This window comes from Heterodontus francisci, chromosome 43 (assembly GCF_036365525.1).
Source record: "Heterodontus francisci isolate sHetFra1 chromosome 43, sHetFra1.hap1, whole genome shotgun sequence".
NCBI classification, from domain to species: domain Eukaryota; kingdom Metazoa; phylum Chordata; class Chondrichthyes; order Heterodontiformes; family Heterodontidae; genus Heterodontus; species Heterodontus francisci.
This window is the reverse complement of record NC_090413.1, coordinates 14,282,074-14,308,421: the sequence shown is the minus strand read 5'-3', so window position 1 is coordinate 14,308,421 and position 26,348 is coordinate 14,282,074.

Below are 26,348 nucleotides of genomic sequence, written 5' to 3'. Positions count from 1 at the left end.
GTGTTAAACGGCAGTGTTACTGGAGTTAAACGCCAGTGTTGCTGGTGTTAAACGGCAGTGTTACTGGAGTTAAACGCCAGTGTTGCTGGTGTTAAACGGCAGTGTTACTGGAGTTAAACGCCAGTGTTGCTGGTGTTAAACGGCAGTGTTACTGGAGTTAAACGGCAGTGTTACTGGAGTTAAACGCCAGTGTTGCTGGTGTTAAACAGCAGTGTTACTGGAGTTAAACGGCAGTGTTACTGGTGTTAAACGGCAGTGTTACTGGAGTTAAACGCCAGTGTTGCTGGTGTTAAACGGCAGTGTTTCTGGAGTTAAACGCCAGTGTTGCTGGTGTTAAACGGCGGTGTTGCTGGTGTTAAACAGCAGTGTTACTGGAGTTAAACGGCAGTGTTGCTGGTGTTAAACGGCAGTGTTACTGGAGTTAAACGCCAGTGTTGCTGGTGTTAAACGGCGGTGTTGCTGGTGTTAAACAGCAGTGTTACAGCAGTTAAACGCCAGTGTTGCTGGTGTTAAACGGCAGTGTTACTGGAGTTAAACGGCAGTGTTGCTGGTGTTAAACGGCAGTGTTGCTGGTGTTAAACGGCAGTGTTACTGGTGTTAAACGCCAGTGTTGCTGGTGTTAAACGGCGGTGTTGCTGGTGTTAAACGGCAGTGTTACTGGAGTTAAACGCCAGTGTTGCTGTTGTTAAACGGCAGTGTTACTGGAGTTAAACGGCAGTGTTGCTGGTGTTAAACGGCTGTGTTGCTGGTGTTAAACGGCAGTGTTACTGGTGTTAAACGGCAGTGTTACTGGTGTTAAACGCCGGTGTTGCTGGTGTTAAACGGCAGTGTTGCTGGTGTTAAACGGCAGTGTTGCTGGTGTTAAACGGCAGTGTTGCTGGTGTTAAACGGCAGTGTCACTGGTGTTAAACGGCAGTGTCACTGGTGTTAAACGGCAGTGTTACTGGAGTTCAACGGCAGTGTTACTGGAGTTCAACGGCAGTGTTACTGGAGTTAAACGGCAGTGTTACTGGTGTTAAACGGCAGTGTTACTGGAGTTAAACGGCAGTCTTACTGGAGTTAAACGGCATTGTTACTGGAGTTAAACGGCAGTGTTACTGGAGTTCAACGGCAGTGTTACTGGAGTTCAACGGCAGTGTTACTGGAGTTCAACGGCAGTGTTACTGGAGTTCAACGGCAGTGTTACTGGAGTTAAACGGCAGTGTTACTGGTGTTAAACGGCAGTGTTACTGGAGTTAAACGGCAATGTTACTGGAGTTAAACGGCATTGTTACTGGAGTTAAATGGCAGTGTTACTGGAGTTCAACGGCAGTGTTACTGGAGTTCAACAGCAGTTAAACAGCAACGTTACTGGTGTTAAACGGCAGTGTTACTGGAGATAAACGGCAGTGTTACTGGAGATAAACGGCAGTGTTACTGGAGTTAAACGGCAGTGTTACTGGAGTTAAACGGCAGTGTTACTGGAGTTAAACGGCAGTGTTACTGGAGTTACACGGCTGTGTTACTGGAGATAAACGGCAGTGTTACTGGAGTTGAACGGCAGTGTTCCTGGAGTTGAACGGCAGTGTTACTGGAGTTACACGGCTGTGTTACTGGAGGTAAACGGCAGTGTTACTGGAGTTAAACGGCAGTGTTACTGGAGATAAACGGCTGTGTTACTGGAGTTATACGGCAATGTTACTGGAGTTAAACGGCAGTGTTACTGGAGTTAAACGGCAATTTTACTGGAGTTAAACGGCAGTGTTACTGGAGTTACACGGCTGTGTTACTGGAGTTACACGGCAATGTTACTGGAGTTAAACGGCAGTGTTACTGGAGTTACACGGCTGTGTTACTGGAGATAAACGGCAGTGTTACTGGAGTTAAACGGCAGTGTTACTGGAGTTAAACGGCACTGTTACTGGAGTTATACGGCAATGTTACTGGAGTTATACGGCAATGTTACTGGAGTTAAACGGCAGTGTTACTGGAGTTGTACGGCAATGTTACTGGAGTTAAACGGCAGTGTTACTGGAGTTACACGGCTGTGTTACTGGAGTTAAACGGCAGTGTTACTGGAGTTACACGGCTGTGTTACTGGAGTTAAACGGCAGTGTTACTGGAGTTAAACGGCAGTGTTACTGGTGTTAAACGGCAATGTTACTGGAGTTAAACGGCAGTGTTACTGGAGATAAACGGCAGTGTTACTGGAGTTACACGGCTGTGTTACTGGAGTTAAACGGCAGTGTTACTGGAGTTACACGGCTGTGTTACTGGAGTTAAACGGCAGTGTTACTGGAGTTACACGGCTGTGTTACTGGAGTTAAACGGCAGTGTTACTGGAGTTAAACGGCAGTGTTACTGGAGATAAACGGCAGTGTTACTGGAGTTACACGGCTGTGTTACTGGAGTTAAACGGCAGTGTTACTGGAGTTACACGGCTGTGTTGCTGGAGTTAAACGGCAGTGTTACTGGAGTTACACGGCTGTGTTACTGGAGTTAAACGGCAGTGTTACTGGAGTTACACGGCTGTGTTACTGGAGTTAAACGGCAATGTTACTGGAGTTAAACGGCAGTGTTACTGGAGTTACACGGCTGTGTTACTGGAGTTAAACGGCAGTGTTACTGGAGTTACACGGCTGTGTTACTGGAGTTAAACGGCAGTGTTACTGGAGTTAAACGGCAGTGTTACTGGAGTTAAACGGCAATGTTACTGGAGTTAAACGGCAGTGTTACTGGAGTTACACGGCTGTGTTACTGGAGATAAACGGCTGTGTTACTGGAGTTATACGGCAATGTTACTGGAGTTAAACGGCAATGTTACTGGAGTTAAACGGCAGTGTTGCTGGAGTTAAACGGCAGTGTTGCTGGAGTTAAACGGCAGTGTTACTGGAGTTTACGGCAGTGTTACTGGAGTTCAACGGCAGTGTTACTGGAGTTAAACGGCAGTGTTACTGGAGTTTACGGCAGTGTTACTGGAGTTCAACGGCAGTGTTACTGGAGTTAAACGGCAGTGTTACTGGTGTTCAACGGCAATGTTACTGGAGTTAAACGGCAGTGTTGCTGGAGTTCAACAGCAGTTAAACAGCAACGTTACTGGTGTTAAACGGCAGTGTTACTGGAGATAAACGGCAGTGTTACTGGAGTTAAACGGCAGTGTTACTGGTGTTCAACGGCAATGTTACTGGAGTTACACGGCTGTGTTACTGGAGATAAACGGCAGTGTTACTGGAGTTGAACGGCAGTGTTACTGGAGTTGAACGGCAGTGTTACTGGAGTTACACGGCTGTGTTACTGGAGATAAACGGCAATGTTACTGGAGATAAACGGCAATGTTACTGGAGTTCAACGGCAGTGTTACTGGAGTTAAACGGCAGTTTTACTGGAGTTACACGGCTGTGTTACTGGAGATAAACGGCAGTGTTACTGGAGTTAAACGGCAGTGTTACTGGAGATAAACGGCTGTGTTACTGGAGTTATACGGCAATGTTACTGGAGTTATACGGCAATGTTACTGGAGTTAAACGGCAGTGTTACTGGAGTTAAACGGCAATGTTACTGGAGTTAAACGGCAGTGTTACTGGAGTTACACGGCTGTGTTACTGGAGTTACACGGCAATGTTACTGGAGTTAAACGGCAGTGTTACTGGAGTTACACGGCTGTGTTACTGGAGATAAACGGCAGTGTTACTGGAGTTAAACGGCAGTGTTACTGGAGTTACACGGCTGTGTTACTGGAGTTAAACGGCTGTGTTACTGGAGTTAAACGGCAGTGTTACTGGAGTTACACGGCTGTGTTACTGGAGTTAAACGGCAGTGTTACTGGAGTTAAACGGCAATGTTACTGGAGTTACACGGCTGTGTTACTGGAGATAAACGGCGGTGTTACTGGAGTTAAACGGCAGTGTTACTGGTGTTAAACGGCAGTGTTACTGGAGTTAAACGCCAGTGTTGCTGGTGTTAAACGGCAGTGTTACTGGAGTTAAACGCCAGTGTTGCTGGTGTTAAACGGCGGTGTTGCTGGTGTTAAACAGCAGTGTTACTGGAGTTAAACGGCAGTGTTGCTGGTGTTAAACGGCAGTGTTACTGGAGTTAAACGCCAGTGTTGCTGGTGTTAAACGGCGGTGTTGCTGGTGTTAAACAGCAGTGTTACTGGAGTTAAACGGCAGTGTTACTGGTGTTAAACGGCAGTGTTACTGGAGTTAAACGCCAGTGTTGCTGGTGTTAAATGGCAGTGTTACAGCAGTTAAACGCCAGTGTTGCTGGTGTTAAATGGCAGTGTTACTGGAGTTAAACGGCAGTGTTGCTGGTGTTAAACGGCAGTGTTACTGGTGTTAAACGCCAGTGTTGCTGGTGTTAAACGGCGGTGTTGCTGGTGTTAAACGGCAGTGTTACTGGAGTTAAACGCCAGTGTTGCTGTTGTTAAACGGCAGTGTTACTGGAGTTAAACGGCAGTGTTGCTGGTGTTAAACGGCAGTGTTACTGGTGTTAAACGCCAGTGTTGTTGGTGTTAAACGGCTGTGTTGCTGGTGTTAAACGGCAGTGTTACTGGTGTTAAACGGCAGTGTTACTGGTGTTAAACGCCGGTGTTGCTGGTGTTAAACGGCTGTGTTACTGGAGATAAACGGCAGTGTTACTGGAGTTAAACGGCAGTGTTACTGGAGTTACACGGCTGTGTTACTGGAGTTAAACGGCAGAGTTACTGGAGTTACACGGCTGTGTTACTGGAGTTAAACGGCAGTGTTACTGGAGTTACACGGCTGTGTTACTGGAGTTAAACGGCAGTGTTACTGGAGTTACACGGCTGTGTTACTGGAGTTAAACGGCAGTGTTACTGGAGTTAAACGGCAATGTTACTGGAGTTACACGGCTGTGTTACTGGAGATAAACGGCGGTGTTACTGGTGTTAAACGGCAGTGTTACTGGTGTTAAACGGCGGTGTTGCTGGTGTTAAACGCCAGTGTTGTTGGTGTTAAACGGCTGTGTTACTGGAGATAAACGGCAGTGTTACTGGAGTTAAACGGCAGTGTTCCTGGAGTTACACGGCTGTGTTACTGGAGTTAAACGGCAGTGTTACTGGAGTTACACGGCTGTGTTACTGGAGTTAAACGGCAGTGTTACTGGAGTTAAACGGCAATGTTACTGGAGTTACACGGCTGTGTTACTGGAGATAAACGGCGGTGTTACTGGTGTTAAACGGCGGTGTTGCTGGTGTTAAACAGCAGTGTTACTGGAGTTAAACGGCAGTGTTACTGGTGTTAAACGGCAATGTTACTGGAGTTAAACGCCAGTGTTGCTGGTGTTAAACGGCAGTGTTACTGGAGTTAAACGCCAGTGTTGCTGGTGTTAAACGGCAGTGTTACTGGAGTTAAACGGCAGTGTTACTGGTGTTAAACGGCAGTGTTACTGGAGTTAAACGGCAGTGTTGCTGGTGTTAAACGGCAGTGTTACTGGAGTTAAACGCCAGTGTTGCTGGTGTTAAACGGCAGTGTTACTGGAGTTAAACGGCAGTGTTACTGGAGTTAAACGGCAGTGTTACTGGTGTTAAACGGCAGTGTTACTGGAGATAAACGGCTGTGTTACTGGAGTTATACGGCAATGTTACTGGAGTTAAACGGCAGTGTTACTGGAGTTAAACGGCAATTTTACTGGAGTTAAACGGCAGTGTTACTGGAGTTACACGGCTGTGTTACTGGAGTTACACGGCAATGTTACTGGAGTTAAACGGCAGTGTTACTGGAGTTACACGGCTGTGTTACTGGAGATAAACGGCAGTGTTACTGGAGTTAAACGGCAGTGTTACTGGAGTTAAACGGCACTGTTACTGGAGTTATACGGCAATGTTACTGGAGTTATACGGCAATGTTACTGGAGTTAAACGGCAGTGTTACTGGAGTTATACGGCAATGTTACTGGAGTTATACGGCAATGTTACTGGAGTTAAACGGCAGTGTTACTGGAGTTACACGGCTGTGTTACTGGAGTTAAACGGCAGTGTTACTGGAGTTACACGGCTGTGTTACTGGAGTTAAACGGCAGTGTTACTGGAGTTAAACGGCAGTGTTACTGGTGTTAAACGGCAATGTTACTGGAGTTAAACGGCAGTGTTACTGGAGATAAACGGCAGTGTTACTGGAGTTACACGGCTGTGTTACTGGAGTTAAACGGCAGTGTTACTGGAGTTACACGGCTGTGTTACTGGAGTTAAACGGCAGTGTTACTGGAGTTACACGGCTGTGTTACTGGAGTTAAACGGCAGTGTTACTGGAGTTAAACGGCAGTGTTACTGGAGTTAAACGGCAGTGTTACTGGAGATAAACGGCAGTGTTACTGGAGTTACACGGCTGTGTTACTGGAGTTAAACGGCAGTGTTACTGGAGTTACACGGCTGTGTTACTGGAGTTAAACGGCAGTGTTACTGGAGTTACACGGCTGTGTTACTGGAGTTAAACGGCAGTGTTACTGGAGTTACACGGCTGTGTTACTGGAGTTAAACGGCAATGTTACTGGAGTTAAACGGCAGTGTTACTGGAGTTACACGGCTGTGTTACTGGAGTTAAACGGCAGTGTTACTGGAGTTACACGGCTGTGTTACTGGAGTTAAACGGCAGTGTTACTGGAGTTAAACGGCAGTGTTACTGGAGTTAAACGGCAATGTTACTGGAGTTAAACGGCAGTGTTACTGGAGTTACACGGCTGTGTTACTGGAGATAAACGGCTGTGTTACTGGAGTTATACGGCAATGTTACTGGAGTTAAACGGCAATGTTACTGGAGTTAAACGGCAGTGTTGCTGGAGTTAAACGGCAGTGTTGCTGGAGTTAAACGGCAGTGTTACTGGAGTTTACGGCAGTGTTACTGGAGTTCAACGGCAGTGTTACTGGAGTTTACGGCAGTGTTACTGGAGTTCAACGGCAGTGTTACTGGAGTTAAACGGCAGTGTTACTGGTGTTCAACGGCAATGTTACTGGAGTTAAACGGCAGTGTTGCTGGAGTTCAACAGCAGTTAAACAGCAACGTTACTGGTGTTAAACGGCAGTGTTACTGGAGATAAACGGCAGTGTTACTGGAGTTAAACGGCAGTGTTACTGGTGTTCAACGGCAATGTTACTGGAGTTACACGGCTGTGTTACTGGAGATAAACGGCAGTGTTACTGGAGATAAACGGCAGTGTTACTGGAGTTGAACGGCAGTGTTACTGGAGTTGAACGGCAGTGTTACTGGAGTTACACGGCTGTGTTACTGGAGATAAACAGCAATGTTACTGGAGATAAACGGCAATGTTACTGGAGTTCAACGGCAGTGTTACTGGAGTTAAACGGCAGTTTTACTGGAGTTACACGGCTGTGTTACTGGAGATAAACGGCAGTGTTACTGGAGTTAAACGGCAGTGTTACTGGAGATAAACGGCTGTGTTACTGGAGTTATACGGCAATGTTACTGGAGTTAAACGGCAGTGTTACTGGAGTTAAACGGCAATGTTACTGGAGTTAAACGGCAGTGTTACTGGAGTTACACGGCTGTGTTACTGGAGTTACACGGCAATGTTACTGGAGTTAAACGGCAGTGTTACTGGAGTTACACGGCTGTGTTACTGGAGATAAACGGCAGTGTTACAGGAGTTAAACGGCAGTGTTACTGGAGTTACACGGCTGTGTTACTGGAGTTAAACGGCAGTGTTACTGGAGTTACACGGCTGTGTTACTGGAGTTAAACGGCAGTGTTACTGGAGTTACACGGCTGTGTTACTGGAGTTAAACGGCAGTGTTACTGGAGTTAAACGGCAATGTTACTGGAGTTACACGGCTGTGTTACTGGAGATAAACGGCGGTGTTACTGGAGTTAAACGGCAGTGTTACTGGTGTTAAACGGCAGTGTTACTGGAGTTAAACGCCAGTGTTGCTGGTGTTAAACGGCAGTGTTACTGGAGTTAAACGCCAGTGTTGCTGGTGTTAAACGGCGGTGTTGCTGGTGTTAAACAGCAGTGTTACTGGAGTTAAACGGCAGTGTTGCTGGTGTTAAACGGCAGTGTTACTGGAGTTAAACGCCAGTGTTGCTGGTGTTAAACGGCGGTGTTGCTGGTGTTAAACAGCAGTGTTACTGGAGTTAAACGGCAGTGTTACTGGTGTTAAACGGCAGTGTTACTGGAGTTAAACGCCAGTGTTGCTGGTGTTAAACGGCAGTGTTACTGGAGTTAAACGCCAGTGTTGCTGGTGTTAAACGGCGGTGTTGCTGGTGTTAAACAGCAGTGTTACTGGAGTTAAACGGCAGTGTTGCTGGTGTTAAACGGCAGTGTTACTGGAGTTAAACGCCAGTGTTGCTGGTGTTAAACGGCGGTGTTGCTGGTGTTAAACAGCAGTGTTACAGCAGTTAAACGCCAGTGTTGCTGGTGTTAAACGGCAGTGTTACTGGAGTTAAACGGCAGTGTTGCTGGTGTTAAACGGCAGTGTTACTGGTGTTAAACGCCAGTGTTGCTGGTGTTAAACGGCGGTGTTGCTGGTGTTAAACGGCAGTGTTACTGGAGTTAAACGCCAGTGTTGCTGTTGTTAAACGGCAGTGTTACTGGAGTTAAACGGCAGTGTTGCTGGTGTTAAACGGCAGTGTTACTGGAGTTAAACGCCAGTGTTGCTGGTGTTAAACGGCTGTGTTGCTGGTGTTAAACGGCAGTGTTACTGGTGTTAAACGGCAGTGTTACTGGTGTTAAACGGCAGTGTTACTGGTGTTAAACGCCGGTGTTGCTGGTGTTAAACGGCTGTGTTACTGGAGTTAAACGGCAGTGTTACTGGAGTTACACGGCTGTGTTACTGGAGTTAAACGGCAGAGTTACTGGAGTTACACGGCTGTGTTACTGGAGTTAAACGGCAGTGTTACTGGAGTTACACGGCTGTGTTACTGGAGTTAAACGGCAGTGTTACTGGAGTTACACGGCTGTGTTACTGGAGTTAAACGGCAGTGTTACTGGAGTTAAACGGCAATGTTACTGGAGTTACACGGCTGTGTTACTGGAGATAAACGGCGGTGTTATTGGAGTTAAACGGCAGTGTTACTGGTGTTAAACGGCAGTGTTACTGGTGTTAAACGGCGGTGTTGCTGGTGTTAAACGGCAGTGTTACTGGTGTTAAACGCCAGTGTTGTTGGTGTTAAACGGCTGTGTTACTGGAGATAAACGGCAGTGTTACTGGAGTTAAACGGCAGTGTTCCTGGAGTTACACGGCTGTGTTACTGGAGTTAAACGGCAGTGTTACTGGAGTTACACGGCTGTGTTACTGGAGTTAAACGGCAGTGTTACTGGAGTTAAACGGCAATGTTACTGGAGTTACACGGCTGTGTTACTGGAGATAAACGGCGGTGTTACTGGTGTTAAACGGCGGTGTTGCTGGTGTTAAACAGCAGTGTTACTGGAGTTAAACGGCAGTGTTACTGGTGTTAAACGGCAGTGTTACTGGAGTTAAACGCCAGTGTTGCTGGTGTTAAACGGCAGTGTTACTGGAGTTAAACGCCAGTGTTGCTGGTGTTAAACGGCGGTGTTGCTGGTGTTAAACAGCAGTGTTACTGGAGTTAAACGGCAGTGTTACTGGTGTTAAACGGCAGTGTTACTGGAGTTAAACGCCAGTGTTGCTGGTGTTAAACGGCAGTGTTACTGGAGTTAAACGCCAGTGTTGCTGGTGTTAAACGGCGGTGTTGCTGGTGTTAAACAGCAGTGTTACTGGAGTTAAACGGCAGTGTTGCTGGTGTTAAACGGCAGTGTTACTGGAGTTAAACGCCAGTATTGCTGGTGTTAAACAGCAGTGTTACAGCAGTTAAACGCCAGTGTTGCTGGTGTTAAACGGCAGTGTTACTGGAGTTAAACGGCAGTGTTGCTGGTGTTAAACGGCAGTGTTACTGGTGTTAAACGCCAGTGTTGCTGGTGTTAAACGGCGGTGTTGCTGGTGTTAAACGGCAGTGTTACTGGAGTTAAACGCCAGTGTTGCTGTTGTTAAACGGCAGTGTTACTGGAGTTAAACGGCAGTGTTGCTGGTGTTAAACGGCAGTGTTACTGGTGTTAAACGCCAGTGTTGTTGGTGTTAAACGGCTGTGTTGCTGGTGTTAAACGGCAGTGTTACTGGTGTTAAACGGCAGTGTTACTGGTGTTAAACGCCGGTGTTGCTGGTGTTAAACGGCAGTGTTGCTGGTGTTAAACGGCAGTGTTGCTGGTGTTAAACGGCAGTGTTACTGGTGTTAAACGGCAGTGTCACTGGTGTTAAACGGCAGTGTCACTGGTGTTAAACGGCAGTGTCACTGGTGTTAAACGGCAGTGTTACTGGAGTTCAACGGCAGTGTTACTGGAGTTAAACGGCAGTGTTACTGGTGTTAAACGGCAGTGTTACTGGAGTTAAACGGCAGTCTTACTGGAGTTAAACGGCATTGTTACTGGAGTTAAACGGCAGTGTTATTGGAGTTCAACGCCAGTGTTACTGGAGTTCAACAGCAGTTAAACAGCAACGTTACTGGTGTTAAACGGCTGTGTTACTGGAGATAAACGGCAGTGTTACTGGAGTTAAACGGCAGTGTTCCTGGAGTTACACGGCTGTGTTACTGGAGTTAAACGGCAGTGTTACTGGAGTTACACGGCTGTGTTACTGGAGTTAAACGGCAGTGTTACTGGAGTTAAACGGCAATGTTACTGGAGTTACACGGCTGTGTTACTGGAGATAAACGGCGGTGTTACTGGAGTTAAACGGCAGTGTTACTGGTGTTAAACGGCAGTGTTACTGGTGTTAAACGGCAGTGTTACTGGTGTTAAACGGCGGTGTTGCTGGTGTTAAACAGCAGTGTTACTGGAGTTAAACGGCAGTGTTACTGGTGTTAAACGGCAGTGTTACTGGAGTTAAACGCCAGTGTTGCTGGTGTTAAACGGCAGTGTTACTGGAGTTAAACGCCAGTGTTGCTGGTGTTAAACGGCGGTGTTGCTGGTGTTAAACAGCAGTGTTACTGGAGTTAAACGGCAGTGTTGCTGGTGTTAAACGGCAGTGTTACTGGAGTTAAACGCCAGTGTTGCTGGTGTTAAACGGCGGTGTTGCTGGTGTTAAACGGCAGTGTTACTGGAGTTAAACGCCAGTGTTGCTGTTGTTAAACGGCAGTGTTACTGGAGTTAAACGGCAGTGTTGCTGGTGTTAAACGGCAGTGTTACTGGAGTTATACGGCAATGTTACTGGAGTTATACGGCAATGTTACTGGAGTTAAACGGCAGTGTTACTGGAGTTATACGGCAATGTTACTGGAGTTATACGGCAATGTTACTGGAGTTAAACGGCAGTGTTACTGGAGTTACACGGCTGTGTTACTGGAGTTAAACGGCAGTGTTACTGGAGTTACACGGCTGTGTTACTGGAGTTAAACGGCAGTGTTACTGGAGTTAAACGGCAGTGTTACTGGTGTTAAACGGCAATGTTACTGGAGTTAAACGGCAGTGTTACTGGAGATAAACGGCAGTGTTACTGGAGTTACACGGCTGTGTTACTGGAGTTAAACGGCAGTGTTACTGGAGTTACACGGCTGTGTTACTGGAGTTAAACGGCAGTGTTACTGGAGTTACACGGCTGTGTTACTGGAGTTAAACGGCAGTGTTACTGGAGTTAAACGGCAGTGTTACTGGAGATAAACGGCAGTGTTACTGGAGTTACACGGCTGTGTTACTGGAGTTAAACGGCAGTGTTACTGGAGTTACACGGCTGTGTTACTGGAGTTAAACGGCAGTGTTACTGGAGTTACACGGCTGTGTTACTGGAGTTAAACGGCAGTGTTACTGGAGTTACACGGCTGTGTTACTGGAGTTAAACGGCAATGTTACTGGAGTTAAACGGCAGTGTTACTGGAGTTACACGGCTGTGTTACTGGAGTTAAACGGCAGTGTTACTGGAGTTACACGGCTGTGTTACTGGAGTTAAACGGCAGTGTTACTGGAGTTAAACGGCAGTGTTACTGGAGTTAAACGGCAATGTTACTGGAGTTAAACGGCAGTGTTACTGGAGTTACACGGCTGTGTTACTGGAGATAAACGGCTGTGTTACTGGAGTTATACGGCAATGTTACTGGAGTTAAACGGCAGTGTTGCTGGAGTTAAACGGCAGTGTTACTGGAGTTTACGGCAGTGTTACTGGAGTTCAACGGCAGTGTTACTGGAGTTAAACGGCAGTGTTACTGGAGTTTACGGCAGTGTTACTGGAGTTCAACGGCAGTGTTACTGGAGTTAAACGGCAGTGTTACTGGTGTTCAACGGCAATGTTACTGGAGTTAAACGGCAGTGTTGCTGGAGTTCAACAGCAGTTAAACAGCAACGTTACTGGTGTTAAACGGCAGTGTTACTGGAGATAAACGGCAGTGTTACTGGAGTTAAACGGCAGTGTTACTGGTGTTCAACGGCAATGTTACTGGAGTTACACGGCTGTGTTACTGGAGATAAACGGCAGTGTTACTGGAGTTGAACGGCAGTGTTACTGGAGTTGAACGGCAGTGTTACTGGAGTTACACGGCTGTGTTACTGGAGATAAACAGCAATGTTACTGGAGATAAACGGCAATGTTACTGGAGTTCAACGGCAGTGTTACTGGAGTTAAACGGCAGTTTTACTGGAGTTACACGGCTGTGTTACTGGAGATAAACGGCAGTGTTACTGGAGTTAAACGGCAGTGTTACTGGAGATAAACGGCTGTGTTACTGGAGTTATACGGCAATGTTACTGGAGTTAAACGGCAGTGTTACTGGAGTTAAACGGCAATGTTACTGGAGTTAAACGGCAGTGTTACTGGAGTTACACGGCTGTGTTACTGGAGTTACACGGCAATGTTACTGGAGTTAAACGGCAGTGTTACTGGAGTTACACGGCTGTGTTACTGGAGATAAACGGCAGTGTTACAGGAGTTAAACGGCAGTGTTACTGGAGTTACACGGCTGTGTTACTGGAGTTAAACGGCAGTGTTACTGGAGTTACACGGCTGTGTTACTGGAGTTAAACGGCAGTGTTACTGGAGTTACACGGCTGTGTTACTGGAGTTAAACGGCAGTGTTACTGGAGTTAAACGGCAATGTTACTGGAGTTACACGGCTGTGTTACTGGAGATAAACGGCGGTGTTACTGGAGTTAAACGGCAGTGTTACTGGTGTTAAACGGCAGTGTTACTGGAGTTAAACGCCAGTGTTGCTGGTGTTAAACGGCAGTGTTACTGGAGTTAAACGCCAGTGTTGCTGGTGTTAAACGGCGGTGTTGCTGGTGTTAAACAGCAGTGTTACTGGAGTTAAACGGCAGTGTTGCTGGTGTTAAACGGCAGTGTTACTGGAGTTAAACGCCAGTGTTGCTGGTGTTAAACGGCGGTGTTGCTGGTGTTAAACAGCAGTGTTACTGGAGTTAAACGGCAGTGTTACTGGTGTTAAACGGCAGTGTTACTGGAGTTAAACGCCAGTGTTGCTGGTGTTAAACGGCAGTGTTACTGGAGTTAAACGCCAGTGTTGCTGGTGTTAAACGGCGGTGTTGCTGGTGTTAAACAGCAGTGTTACTGGAGTTAAACGGCAGTGTTGCTGGTGTTAAACGGCAGTGTTACTGGAGTTAAACGCCAGTGTTGCTGGTGTTAAACGGCGGTGTTGCTGGTGTTAAACAGCAGTGTTACAGCAGTTAAACGCCAGTGTTGCTGGTGTTAAACGGCAGTGTTACTGGAGTTAAACGGCAGTGTTGCTGGTGTTAAACGGCAGTGTTACTGGTGTTAAACGCCAGTGTTGCTGGTGTTAAACGGCGGTGTTGCTGGTGTTAAACGGCAGTGTTACTGGAGTTAAACGCCAGTGTTGCTGTTGTTAAACGGCAGTGTTACTGGAGTTAAACGGCAGTGTTGCTGGTGTTAAACGGCAGTGTTACTGGTGTTAAACGCCAGTGTTGTTGGTGTTAAACGGCTGTGTTGCTGGTGTTAAACGGCAGTGTTACTGGTGTTAAACGGCAGTGTTACTGGTGTTAAACGCCGGTGTTGCTGGTGTTAAACGGCTGTGTTACTGGAGATAAACGGCAGTGTTACTGGAGTTAAACGGCAGTGTTACTGGAGTTACACGGCTGTGTTACTGGAGTTAAACGGCAGAGTTACTGGAGTTACACGGCTGTGTTACTGGAGTTAAACGGCAGTGTTACTGGAGTTACACGGCTGTGTTACTGGAGTTAAACGGCAGTGTTACTGGAGTTACACGGCTGTGTTACTGGAGTTAAACGGCAGTGTTACTGGAGTTAAACGGCAATGTTACTGGAGTTACACGGCTGTGTTACTGGAGATAAACGGCGGTGTTATTGGAGTTAAACGGCAGTGTTACTGGTGTTAAACGGCAGTGTTACTGGTGTTAAACGGCGGTGTTGCTGGTGTTAAACGGCAGTGTTACTGGTGTTAAACGCCAGTGTTGTTGGTGTTAAACGGCTGTGTTACTGGAGATAAACGGCAGTGTTACTGGAGTTAAACGGCAGTGTTCCTGGAGTTACACGGCTGTGTTACTGGAGTTAAACGGCAGTGTTACTGGAGTTACACGGCTGTGTTACTGGAGTTAAACGGCAGTGTTACTGGAGTTAAACGGCAATGTTACTGGAGTTACACGGCTGTGTTACTGGAGATAAACGGCGGTGTTACTGGTGTTAAACGGCGGTGTTGCTGGTGTTAAACAGCAGTGTTACTGGAGTTAAACGGCAGTGTTACTGGTGTTAAACGGCAGTGTTACTGGAGTTAAACGCCAGTGTTGCTGGTGTTAAACGGCAGTGTTACTGGAGTTAAACGCCAGTGTTGCTGGTGTTAAACGGCGGTGTTGCTGGTGTTAAACAGCAGTGTTACTGGAGTTAAACGGCAGTGTTACTGGTGTTAAACGGCAGTGTTACTGGAGTTAAACGCCAGTGTTGCTGGTGTTAAACGGCAGTGTTACTGGAGTTAAACGCCAGTGTTGCTGGTGTTAAACGGCGGTGTTGCTGGTGTTAAACAGCAGTGTTACTGGAGTTAAACGGCAGTGTTGCTGGTGTTAAACGGCAGTGTTACTGGAGTTAAACGCCAGTGTTGCTGGTGTTAAACAGCAGTGTTGCAGCAGTTAAACGCCAGTGTTGCTGGTGTTAAACGGCAGTGTTACTGGAGTTAAACGGCAGTGTTGCTGGTGTTAAACGGCAGTGTTACTGGTGTTAAACGCCAGTGTTGCTGGTGTTAAACGGCGGTGTTGCTGGTGTTAAACGGCAGTGTTACTGGAGTTAAACGCCAGTGTTGCTGTTGTTAAACGGCAGTGTTACTGGAGTTAAACGGCAGTGTTGCTGGTGTTAAACGGCAGTGTTGCTGGTGTTAAACGGCAGTGTTACTGGTGTTAAACGCCAGTGTTGTTGGTGTTAAACGGCTGTGTTGCTGGTGTTAAACGGCAGTGTTACTGGTGTTAAACGGCAGTGTTACTGGTGTTAAACGCCGGTGTTGCTGGTGTTAAACGGCAGTGTTGCTGGTGTTAAACGGCAGTGTTGCTGGTGTTAAACGGCAGTGTTACTGGTGTTAAACGGCAGTGTCACTGGTGTTAAACGGCAGTGTCACTGGTGTTAAACGGCAGTGTTACTGGAGTTCAACGGCAGTGTTACTGGAGTTAAACGGCAGTGTTACTGGTGTTAAACGGCAGTGTTACTGGAGTTAAACGGCAGTCTTACTGGAGTTAAACGGCATTGTTACTGGAGTTAAACGGCAGTGTTATTGGAGTTCAACGGCAGTGTTACTGGAGTTCAACGGCAGTGTTACTGGAGTTAAACGGCAGTGTTACTGGTGTTAAACGGCATTGTTACTGGAGTTAAATGGCAGTGTTACTGGAGTTCAACGGCAGTGTTACTGGAGTTCAACGGCAGTGTTACTGGAGTTAAACGGCAGTGTTACTGGTGTTAAACGGCAGTGTTACTGGTGTTAAACGGCAGTGTTACTGGTGTTAAACGGCAGTGTTACTGGAGTTAAACGGCAATGTTACTGGAGTTAAACGGCAGTGTTACTGGAGTTAAACGGCAGTGTTACTGGAGTTCAACGGCAGTGTTACTGGAGTTCAACGGCAGTGTTACTGGAGTTAAACGGCAGTGTTACTGGAGTTAAACGGCAGTGTTACTGGAGTTAAACGGCAGTGTTACTGGTGTTAAACGGCAGTGTTACTGGTGTTAAACGGCAGTGTTACTGGAGCTAAACGGCAATGTTACTGGAGTTAAACGGCAGTGTTGCTGGAGTTCAACAGCAGTTAAACAGCAACGTTACTGGTGTTAAACGGCTGTGTTACTGGGGATAAACGGCAGTGTTACTGGAGTTAAACGGCAGTGTTCCTGGAGTTACACGGCTGTGTTACTGGAGTTAAACGGCAGTGTTACTGGAGTTACACGGCTGTGTTACTGGAGTTAAACGGCAGTGTTACTGGAGTTAAACGGCAATGTTACTGGAGTTACACGGCTGTGTTACTGGAGATAAACGGCGGTGTTACTGGAGTTAAACGGCAGTGTTACTGGTGTTAAACGGCAGTGTTACTGGTGTTAAACGGCAGTGTTACTGGTGTTAAACGGCGGTGTTGCTGGTGTTAAACAGCAGTGTTACTGGAGTTAAACGGCAGTGTTACTGGTGTTAAACGGCAGTGTTACTGGAGTTAAACGCCAGTGTTGCTGGTGTTAAACGGCAGTGTTACTGGAGTTAAACGCCAGTGTTGCTGGTGTTAAACGGCGGTGTTGCTGGTGTTAAACAGCAGTGTTACTGGAGTTAAACGGCAGTGTTGCTGGTGTTAAACGGCAGTGTTACTGGAGTTAAACGCCAGTGTTGCTGGTGTTAAACGGCGGTGTTGCTGTTGTTAAACGGCAGTGTTACTGGAGTTAAACGGCAGTGTTGCTGGTGTTAAACGGCAGTGTTACTGGTGTTAAACGCCAGTGTTGTTGGTGTTAAACGGCTGTGTTGCTGGTGTTAAACGGCAGTGTTACTGGTGTTAAACGGCAGTGTTACTGGTGTTAAACGCCGGTGTTGCTGGTGTTAAACGGCAGTGTTGCTGGTGTTAAACGGCAGTGTTGCTGGTGTTAAACGGCAGTGTTGCTGGTGTTAAACGGCAGTGTCACTGGTGTTAAACGGCAGTGTCACTGGTGTTAAACGGCAGTGTCACTGGTGTTAAACGGCAGTGTTACTGGAGTTCAACGGCAGTGTTACTGGAGTTAAATGGCAGTGTTACTGGTGTTAAACGGCAGTGTTACTGGTGTTAAACGGCAGTGTTACTGGAGTTAAACGGCAGTCTTACTGGAGTTAAACGGCATTGTTCCTGGAGTTAAACGGCAGTGTTACTGGAGTTAAACGCCAGTGTTGCTGTTGTTAAACGGCAGTGTTACTGGAGTTAAACGGCAGTGTTGCTGGTGTTAAACGGCAGTGTTGCTGGTGTTAAACGGCAGTGTTACTGGTGTTAAACGCCAGTGTTGTTGGTGTTAAACGGCTGTGTTGCTGGTGTTAAACGGCAGTGTTACTGGTGTTAAACGGCAGTGTTACTGGTGTTAAACGCCGGTGTTGCTGGTGTTAAACGGCAGTGTTGCTGGTGTTAAACGGCAGTGTTGCTGGTGTTAAACGGCAGTGTTACTGGTGTTAAACGGCAGTGTCACTGGTGTTAAACGGCAGTGTCACTGGTGTTAAACGGCAGTGTTACTGGAGTTCAACGGCAGTGTTACTGGAGTTAAACGGCAGTGTTACTGGTGTTAAACGGCAGTGTTACTGGAGTTAAACGGCAGTCTTACTGGAGTTAAACGGCATTGTTACTGGAGTTAAACGGCAGTGTTATTGGAGTTCAACGGCAGTGTTACTGGAGTTCAACGGCAGTGTTACTGGAGTTAAACGGCAGTGTTACTGGTGTTAAACGGCATTGTTACTGGAGTTAAATGGCAGTGTTACTGGAGTTCAACGGCAGTGTTACTGGAGTTCAACGGCAGTGTTACTGGAGTTAAACGGCAGTGTTACTGGTGTTAAACGGCAGTGTTACTGGTGTTAAACGGCAGTGTTACTGGTGTTAAACGGCAGTGTTACTGGAGTTAAACGGCAATGTTACTGGAGTTAAACGGCAGTGTTACTGGAGTTAAACGGCAGTGTTACTGGAGTTCAACGGCAGTGTTACTGGAGTTCAACGGCAGTGTTACTGGAGTTAAACGGCAGTGTTACTGGAGTTAAACGGCAGTGTTACTGGAGTTAAACGGCAGTGTTACTGGTGTTAAACGGCAGTGTTACTGGTGTTAAACGGCAGTGTTACTGGAGCTAAACGGCAATGTTACTGGAGTTAAACGGCAGTGTTGCTGGAGTTCAACAGCAGTTAAACAGCAACGTTACTGGTGTTAAACGGCTGTGTTACTGGGGATAAACGGCAGTGTTACTGGAGTTAAACGGCAGTGTTCCTGGAGTTACACGGCTGTGTTACTGGAGTTAAACGGCAGTGTTACTGGAGTTACACGGCTGTGTTACTGGAGTTAAACGGCAGTGTTACTGGAGTTAAACGGCAATGTTACTGGAGTTACACGGCTGTGTTACTGGAGATAAACGGCGGTGTTACTGGAGTTAAACGGCAGTGTTACTGGTGTTAAACGGCAGTGTTACTGGTGTTAAACGGCAGTGTTACTGGTGTTAAACGGCGGTGTTGCTGGTGTTAAACAGCAGTGTTACTGGAGTTAAACGGCAGTGTTACTGGTGTTAAACGGCAGTGTTACTGGAGTTAAACGCCAGTGTTGCTGGTGTTAAACGGCAGTGTTACTGGAGTTAAACGCCAGTGTTGCTGGTGTTAAACGGCGGTGTTGCTGGTGTTAAACAGCAGTGTTACTGGAGTTAAACGGCAGTGTTGCTGGTGTTAAACGGCAGTGTTACTGGAGTTAAACGCCAGTGTTGCTGGTGTTAAACGGCGGTGTTGCTGTTGTTAAACGGCAGTGTTACTGGAGTTAAACGGCAGTGTTGCTGGTGTTAAACGGCAGTGTTACTGGTGTTAAACGCCAGTGTTGTTGGTGTTAAACGGCTGTGTTGCTGGTGTTAAACGGCAGTGTTACTGGTGTTAAACGGCAGTGTTACTGGTGTTAAACGCCGGTGTTGCTGGTGTTAAACGGCAGTGTTGCTGGTGTTAAACGGCAGTGTTGCTGGTGTTAAACGGCAGTGTTGCTGGTGTTAAACGGCAGTGTCACTGGTGTTAAACGGCAGTGTCACTGGTGTTAAACGGCAGTGTCACTGGTGTTAAACGGCAGTGTTACTGGAGTTCAACGGCAGTGTTACTGGAGTTAAATGGCAGTGTTACTGGTGTTAAACGGCAGTGTTACTGGTGTTAAACGGCAGTGTTACTGGAGTTAAACGGCAGTCTTACTGGAGTTAAACGGCATTGTTCCTGGAGTTAAACGGCAGTGTTACTGGAGTTCAACGGCAGTGTTACTGGAGTTCAACGGCAGTGTTACTGGAGTTAAACGGCAGTGTTACTGGTGTTCAACGGCAGTGTTACTGGAGTTAAACGGCAATGTTACTGGAGTTAAACGGCATTGTTACTGGAGTTAAATGGCAGTGTTACTGGAGTTCAACGGCAGTGTTACTGGAGTTAAACGGCAGTGTTACTGGTGTTAAACGGCAGTGTTACTGGAGTTAAACGGCAATGTTACTGGAGTTAAACGGCAGTGTTACTGGAGTTAAACGGCAGTGTTACTGGAGTTCAACGGCAGTGTTACTGGAGTTAAACGGCAGTGTTACTGGAGTTCAACGGCAGTGTTACTGGTGTTAAACGGCAGTGTTACTGGAGCTAAACGGCAATGTTACTGGAGTTAAACGGCAGTGTTGCTGGAGTTCAACAGCAGTTAAACAGCAACGTTACTGGTGTTAAACGGCAGTGTTACTGGAGATAAACGGCAGTGTTACTGGAGATAAACGGCAGTGTTACTGGAGTTAAACGGCAGTGTTACTGGAGTTAAACGGCAGTGTTACTGGAGTTAAACGGCAGTGTTACTGGAGTTACACGGCTGTGTTACTGGAGATAAACGGCAGTGTTACTGGAGTTGAACGGCAGTGTTCCTGGAGTTGAACGGCAGTGTTACTGGAGTTACACGGCTGTGTTACTGGAGATAAACGGCAGTGTTACTGGAGTTAAACGGCAGTGTTACTGGAGATAAACGGCTGTGTTACTGGAGTTAAACGTCTGTGTTACTGGAGTTAAACGGCAGTGTTACTGGAGTTAAACGGCAATGTTACTGGAGTTAAACGGCAGTGTTACTGGAGTTAAACGGCAGTGTTACTGGAGTTCAACGGCAGTGTTACTGGTGTTAAACGGCAGTGTTACTGGAGTTAAACGGCAGTGTTACTGGAGTTAAACGGCAATGTTACTGGAGTTAAACGGCAGTGTTACTGGAGTTACACGGCTGTGTTACTGGAGATAAACGGCTGTGTTACTGGAGTTATATGGCAATGTTACTGGAGTTAAACGGCAATGTTACTGGAGATAAACGGCTGTGTTACTGGAGTTATACGGCAATGTTACTGGAGTTAAACGGCAGTGTTGCTGGAGTTAAACGGCAGTGTTGCTGGAGTTAAACGGCAGTGTTGCTGGAGTTAAACGGCAGTGTTACTGGAGTTTACGGCAGTGTTACTGGAGTTCAACGGCAGTGTTACTGGAGTTAAACGGCAGTGTTACTGGAGTTTACGGCAGTGTTACTGGAGTTCAACGGCAGTGTTACTGGAGTTAAACGGCAGTGTTACTGGTGTTCAACGGCAATGTTACTGGAGTTAAACGGCAGTGTTGCTGGAGTTCAACAGCAGTTAAACAGCAACGTTACTGGTGTTAAACGGCAGTGTTACTGGAGATAAACGGCAGTGTTGCTGGAGTTCAACAGCAGTTAAACAGCAACGTTACTGGTGTTAAACGGCAGTGTTACTGGAGTTAAACGGCAGTGTTGCTGGAGTTCAACAGCAGTTAAACAGCAACGTTACTGGTGTTAAACGGCAGTGTTACTGGAGTTAAACGGCAGTGTTGCTGGAGTTCAACAGCAGTTAAACAGCAATGTTACTGGAGATAAACGGCAGTGTTACTGGAGTTAAACGGCAGTGTTACTGGTGTTCAACGGCAATGTTACTGGAGTTACACGGCTGTGTTACTGGAGATAAACGGCAGTGTTACTGGAGTTGAACGGCAGTGTTACTGGAGTTGAACGGCAGTGTTACTGGAGATAAGCGGCTGTGTTACTGGAGTTACACGGCTGTGTTACTGGAGATAAACGGCAGTGTTACTGGAGATAAACGGCAATGTTACTGGAGTTCAACGGCAGTGTTACTGGAGTTAAACGGCAGTGTTACTGGAGTTACACGGCTGTGTTACTGGAGATAAACGGCAGTGTTACTGGAGTTAAACGGCAGTGTTACTGGAGTTAAACGGCAATGTTACTGGAGTTAAACTGCAGTGTTACTGGAGATAAACGGCTGTGTTACTGGAGTTATACGGCAATTTTACTGGAGTTAAACGGCAGTGTTACTGGAGTTAAACGGCAATGTTACTGGAGTTAAACGGCAGTGTTACTGGAGTTACACGGCTGTGTTACTGGAGTTACACGGCAATGTTACTGGAGTTAAACGGCAGTGTTACTGGAGTTACACGGCTGTGTTACTGGAGATAAACGGCAGTGTTACTGGAGTTAAACGGCAGTGTTACTGGAGTTACACGGCTGTGTTACTGGAGTTAAACGGCAGTGTTACTGGAGTTACACGGCTGTGTTACTGGAGTTAAACGGCAGTGTTACTGGAGTTAAACGGCAATGTTACTGGAGTTACACGGCTGTGTTACTGGAGATAAACGGCGGTGTTACTGGAGTTAAACGGCAGTGTTACTGGTGTTAAACGGCAGTGTTACTGGAGTTAAACGCCAGTGTTGCTGGAGTTAAACGCCAGTGTTGCTGGTGTTAAACGGCAGTGTTACTGGAGTTAAACGCCAGTGTTGCTGGTGTTAAACGGCGGTGTTGCTGGTGTTAAACAGCAGTGTTGCTGGAGTTAAACGGCAGTGTTGCTGGTGTTCAACGGCAGTGTTACTGGAGTTAAACGCCAGTGTTGCTGGTGTTAAACGGCGGTGTTGCTGGTGTTAAACAGCAGTGTTACTGGAGTTAAACGGCAGTGTTACTGGTGTTAAACGGCAGTGTTACTGGAGTTAAACGCCTGTGTTGCTGGTGTTAAACGGCAGTGTTGCTGGAGTTAAACGCCAGTGTTGCTGGTGTTAAACGGCGGTGTTGCTGGTGTTAAACAGCAGTGTTACTGGAGTTAAACGGCAGTGTTGCTGGTGTTAAACGACAGTGTTACTGGAGTTAAACGCCAGTGTTGCTGGTGTTAAACGGCGGTGTTGCTGGTGTTAAACAGCAGTGTTACAGCAGTTAAACGCCAGTGTTGCTGGTGTTAAACGGCAGTGTTACTGGAGTTAAACGGCAGTGTTGCTGGTGTTAAACGGCAGTGTTACTGGTGTTAAACGCCAGTGTTGCTGGTGTTAAACGGCGGTGTTGCTGGTGTTAAACGGCAGTGTTACTGGAGTTAAACGCCAGTGTTGCTGTTGTTAAACGGCATTGTTACTGGAGTTAAACGGCAGTGTTGCTGGTGTTAAACGGCAGTGTTAGTGGTGTTAAACGCCAGTGTTGTTGGTGTTAAACGGCTGTGTTGCTGGTGTTAAACGGCAGTGTTACTGGTGTTAAACGGCAGTGTTACTGGTGTTAAACGCCGGTGTTGCTGGTGTTAAACGGCAGTGTTGCTGGTGTTAAACGGCAGTGTTGCTGGTGTTAAACGGCAGTGTTACTGGTGTTAAACGGCACTGTTACTGGTGTTAAACGGCAGTGTCACTGGTGTTAAACGGCAGTGTCACTGGTGTTAAACGGCAGTGTCACTGGAGTTCAACGGCAGTGTTACTGGAGTTAAACGGCAGTGTTACTGGTGTTAAACGGCAGTGTTACTGGAGTTAAACGGCAGTCTTACTGGAGTTAAACGGCATAGTTACTGGAGTTAAACGGCAGTGTTACTGGAGTTCAACGGCAGTGTTACTGGAGTTAAACGGCAGTGTTACTGGTGTTAAACGGCAGTGTTACTGGAGTTAAACGGCAATGTTACTGGAGTTAAACGGCATTGTTACTGGAGTTAAATGGCAGTGTCAGTGGAGGTAAACGGCAGTGTTACTGGAGGTAAACGGCAGTTAAACAGCAGTGTTAGGGGAGTTAAACAGCAGTGTTAGTGGAGTTAAACAGCAGTGTTTTTGGTGATAAACAGCAATGTTACTGGCGATAAACGGCAATGTTACTGGAGTTAAACAGCAATGTTACTGGAGGTAAAGGCAGTGTGACTGGAGTTAAACGGCGGTGTTACTGGAGTTGAACGGCAGTGTTACTGGAGTTACACGGCTGTGTTACTGGAGATAAACAGCAATGTTACTGGAGATAAACGGCAATGTTACTGGAGTTAAACGGCAGTGTTACTGGAGTTAAACGGCAGTGTTACTGGAGTTACACGGCTGTGTTACTGGAGATAAACGGCAGTGTTACTGGAGTTAAACGGCAGTGTTACTGGAGATAAACGGCTGTGTTACTGGAGTTATACGGCAATGTTACTGGAGTTAAACGGCAATGTTACTGGAGTTAAACGGCAGTGTTACTGGAGTTACACGGCTGTGTTACTGGAGTTACACGGCAATGTTACTGGAGTTAAACGGCAGTGTTACTGGAGTTACACGGCTGTGTTACTGGAGATAAACGGCAGTGTTACTGGAGTTAAACGGCAGTGTTACTGGAGTTACACGGCTGTGTTACTGGAGTTAAACGGCAGTGTTACTGGAGTTACACGGCTGTGTTACTGGAGTTAAACGGCAGTGTTACTGGAGTTAAACGGCAATGTTACTGGAGTTACACGGCTGTGTTACTGGAGATAAACGGCGGTGTTACTGGAGTTAAACGGCAGTGTTACTGGTGTTAAACGGCAGTGTTACTGGAGTTAAACGCCAGTGTTGCTGGTGTTAAACGGCAGTGTTACTGGAGTTAAACGCCAGTGTTGCTGGTGTTAAACGGCGGTGTTGCTGGTGTTAAACAGCAGTGTTACTGGAGTTAAACGGCAGTGTTGCTGGTGTTAAACGGCAGTGTTACTGGAGTGAAACGCCAGTGTTGCTGGTGTTAAACGGCGGTGTTGCTGGTGTTAAACAGCAGTGTTACTGGAGTTAAACGGCAGTGTTACTGGTGTTAAACGGCAGTGTTACTGGAGTTAAATGCCAGTGTTGCTGGTGTTAAACGGCAGTGTTACTGGAGTTAAACGCCAGTGTTGCTGGTGTTAAACGGCGGTGTTGCTGGTGTTAAACAGCAGTGTTACTGGAGTTAAACGGCAGTGTTGCTGGTGTTAAACGGCAGTGTTACTGGAGTTAAACGCCAGTGTTGCTGGTGTTAAACGGCGGTGTTGCTGGTGTTAAACAGCAGTGTTACTGGAGTTAAACGGCAGTGTTGCTGGTGTTAAATGGCAGTGTTACTGGAGTTAAACGCCAGTGTTGCTGGTGTTAAACGGCAGTGTTACTGGAGTTAAACGCCAGTGTTGCTGGTGTTAAACGGCGGTGTTGCTGGTGTTAAACAGCAGTGTTACAGCAGTTAAACGCCAGTGTTGCTGGTGTTAAACGGCAGTGTTACTGGAGTTAAACGGCAGTGTTGCTGGTGTTAAACGGCAGTGTTACTGGTGTTAAACGCCAGTGTTGCTGGTGTTAAACGGCGGTGTTGCTGGTGTTAAACGGCAGTGTTACTGGAGTTAAACGCCAGTGTTGCTGTTGTTAAACGGCAGTGTTACTGGTGTTAAACGCCAGTGTTGTTGGTGTTAAACGGCTGTGTTACTGGTGTTAAACGGCAGTGTTACTGGTGTTAAACGCCGGTGTTGCTGGTGTTAAACGGCAGTGTTACTGGAGTTAAACGCCAGTGTTGCTGTTGTTAAACGGCAGTGTTACTGGTGTTAAACGCCAGTGTTGTTGGTGTTAAACGGCAGTGTTACTGGTGTTAAACGCCGGTGTTGCTGGAGTTAAACGCCAGTGTTGCTGGTGTTAAACGGCAGTGTTACTGGAGTTAAACGGCAGTCTTACTGGAGTTAAACGGCATTGTTCCTGGAGTTAAACGGCAGTGTTACTGGAGTTCAACGGCAGTGTTACTGGAGTTCAACGGCAGTGTTACTGGAGTTAAACGGCAGTGTTACTGGAGTTAAACGGCAGTGTTACTGGTGTTCAACGGCAGTGTTACTGGAGTTAAACGGCAATGTTACTGGAGTTAAACGGCATTGTTACTGGAGTTAAATGGCAGTGTTACTGGAGTTCAACGGCAGTGTTACTGGAGTTAAACGGCAGTGTTACTGGTGTTAAACGGCAGTGTTACTGGAGTTAAACGGCAATGTTACTGGAGTTAAACGGCAGTGTTACTGGAGTTAAACGGCAGTGTTACTGGAGTTCAACGGCAGTGTTACTGGAGTTAAACGGCAGTGTTACTGGAGTTCAACGGCAGTGTTACTGGTGTTAAACGGCAGTGTTACTGGAGCTAAACGGCAATGTTACTGGAGTTAAACGGCAGTGTTGCTGGAGTTCAACAGCAGTTAAACAGCAACGTTACTGGTGTTAAACGGCAGTGTTACTGGAGATAAACGGCAGTGTTACTGGAGATAAACGGCAGTGTTACTGGAGTTAAACGGCAGTGTTACTGGAGTTAAACGGCAGTGTTACTGGAGTTAAACGGCAGTGTTACTGGAGTTAAACGGCAGTGTTACTGGAGTTACACGGCTGTGTTACTGGAGATAAACGGCAGTGTTACTGGAGTTGAACGGCAGTGTTCCTGGAGTTGAACGGCAGTGTTACTGGAGTTACACGGCTGTGTTACTGGAGATAAACGGCAGTGTTACTGGAGATAAACGGCAGTGTTACTGGAGATAAACGGCTGTGTTACTGGAGTTAAACGGCTGTGTTACTGGAGTTAAACGGCAGTGTTACTGGAGTTAAACGGCAGTGTTACTGGAGTTAAACGGCAGTGTTACTGGAGTTAAACGGCAGTGTTACTGGAGTTAAACGGCAGTGTTACTGGAGTTCAACGGCAGTGTTACTGGTGTTAAACGGCAGTGTTACTGGAGTTAAACGGCAGTGTTACTGGAGTTAAACGGCAATGTTACTGGAGTTAAACGGCAGTGTTACTGGAGTTACACGGCTGTGTTACTGGAGATAAACGGCTGTGTTACTGGAGTTATATGGCAATGTTACTGGAGTTAAACGGCAATGTTACTGGAGATAAACGGCTGTGTTACTGGAGTTATACGGCAGTGTTGCTGGAGTTAAACGGCAGTGTTGCTGGAGTTAAACGGCAGTGTTGCTGGAGTTAAACGGCAGTGTTACTGG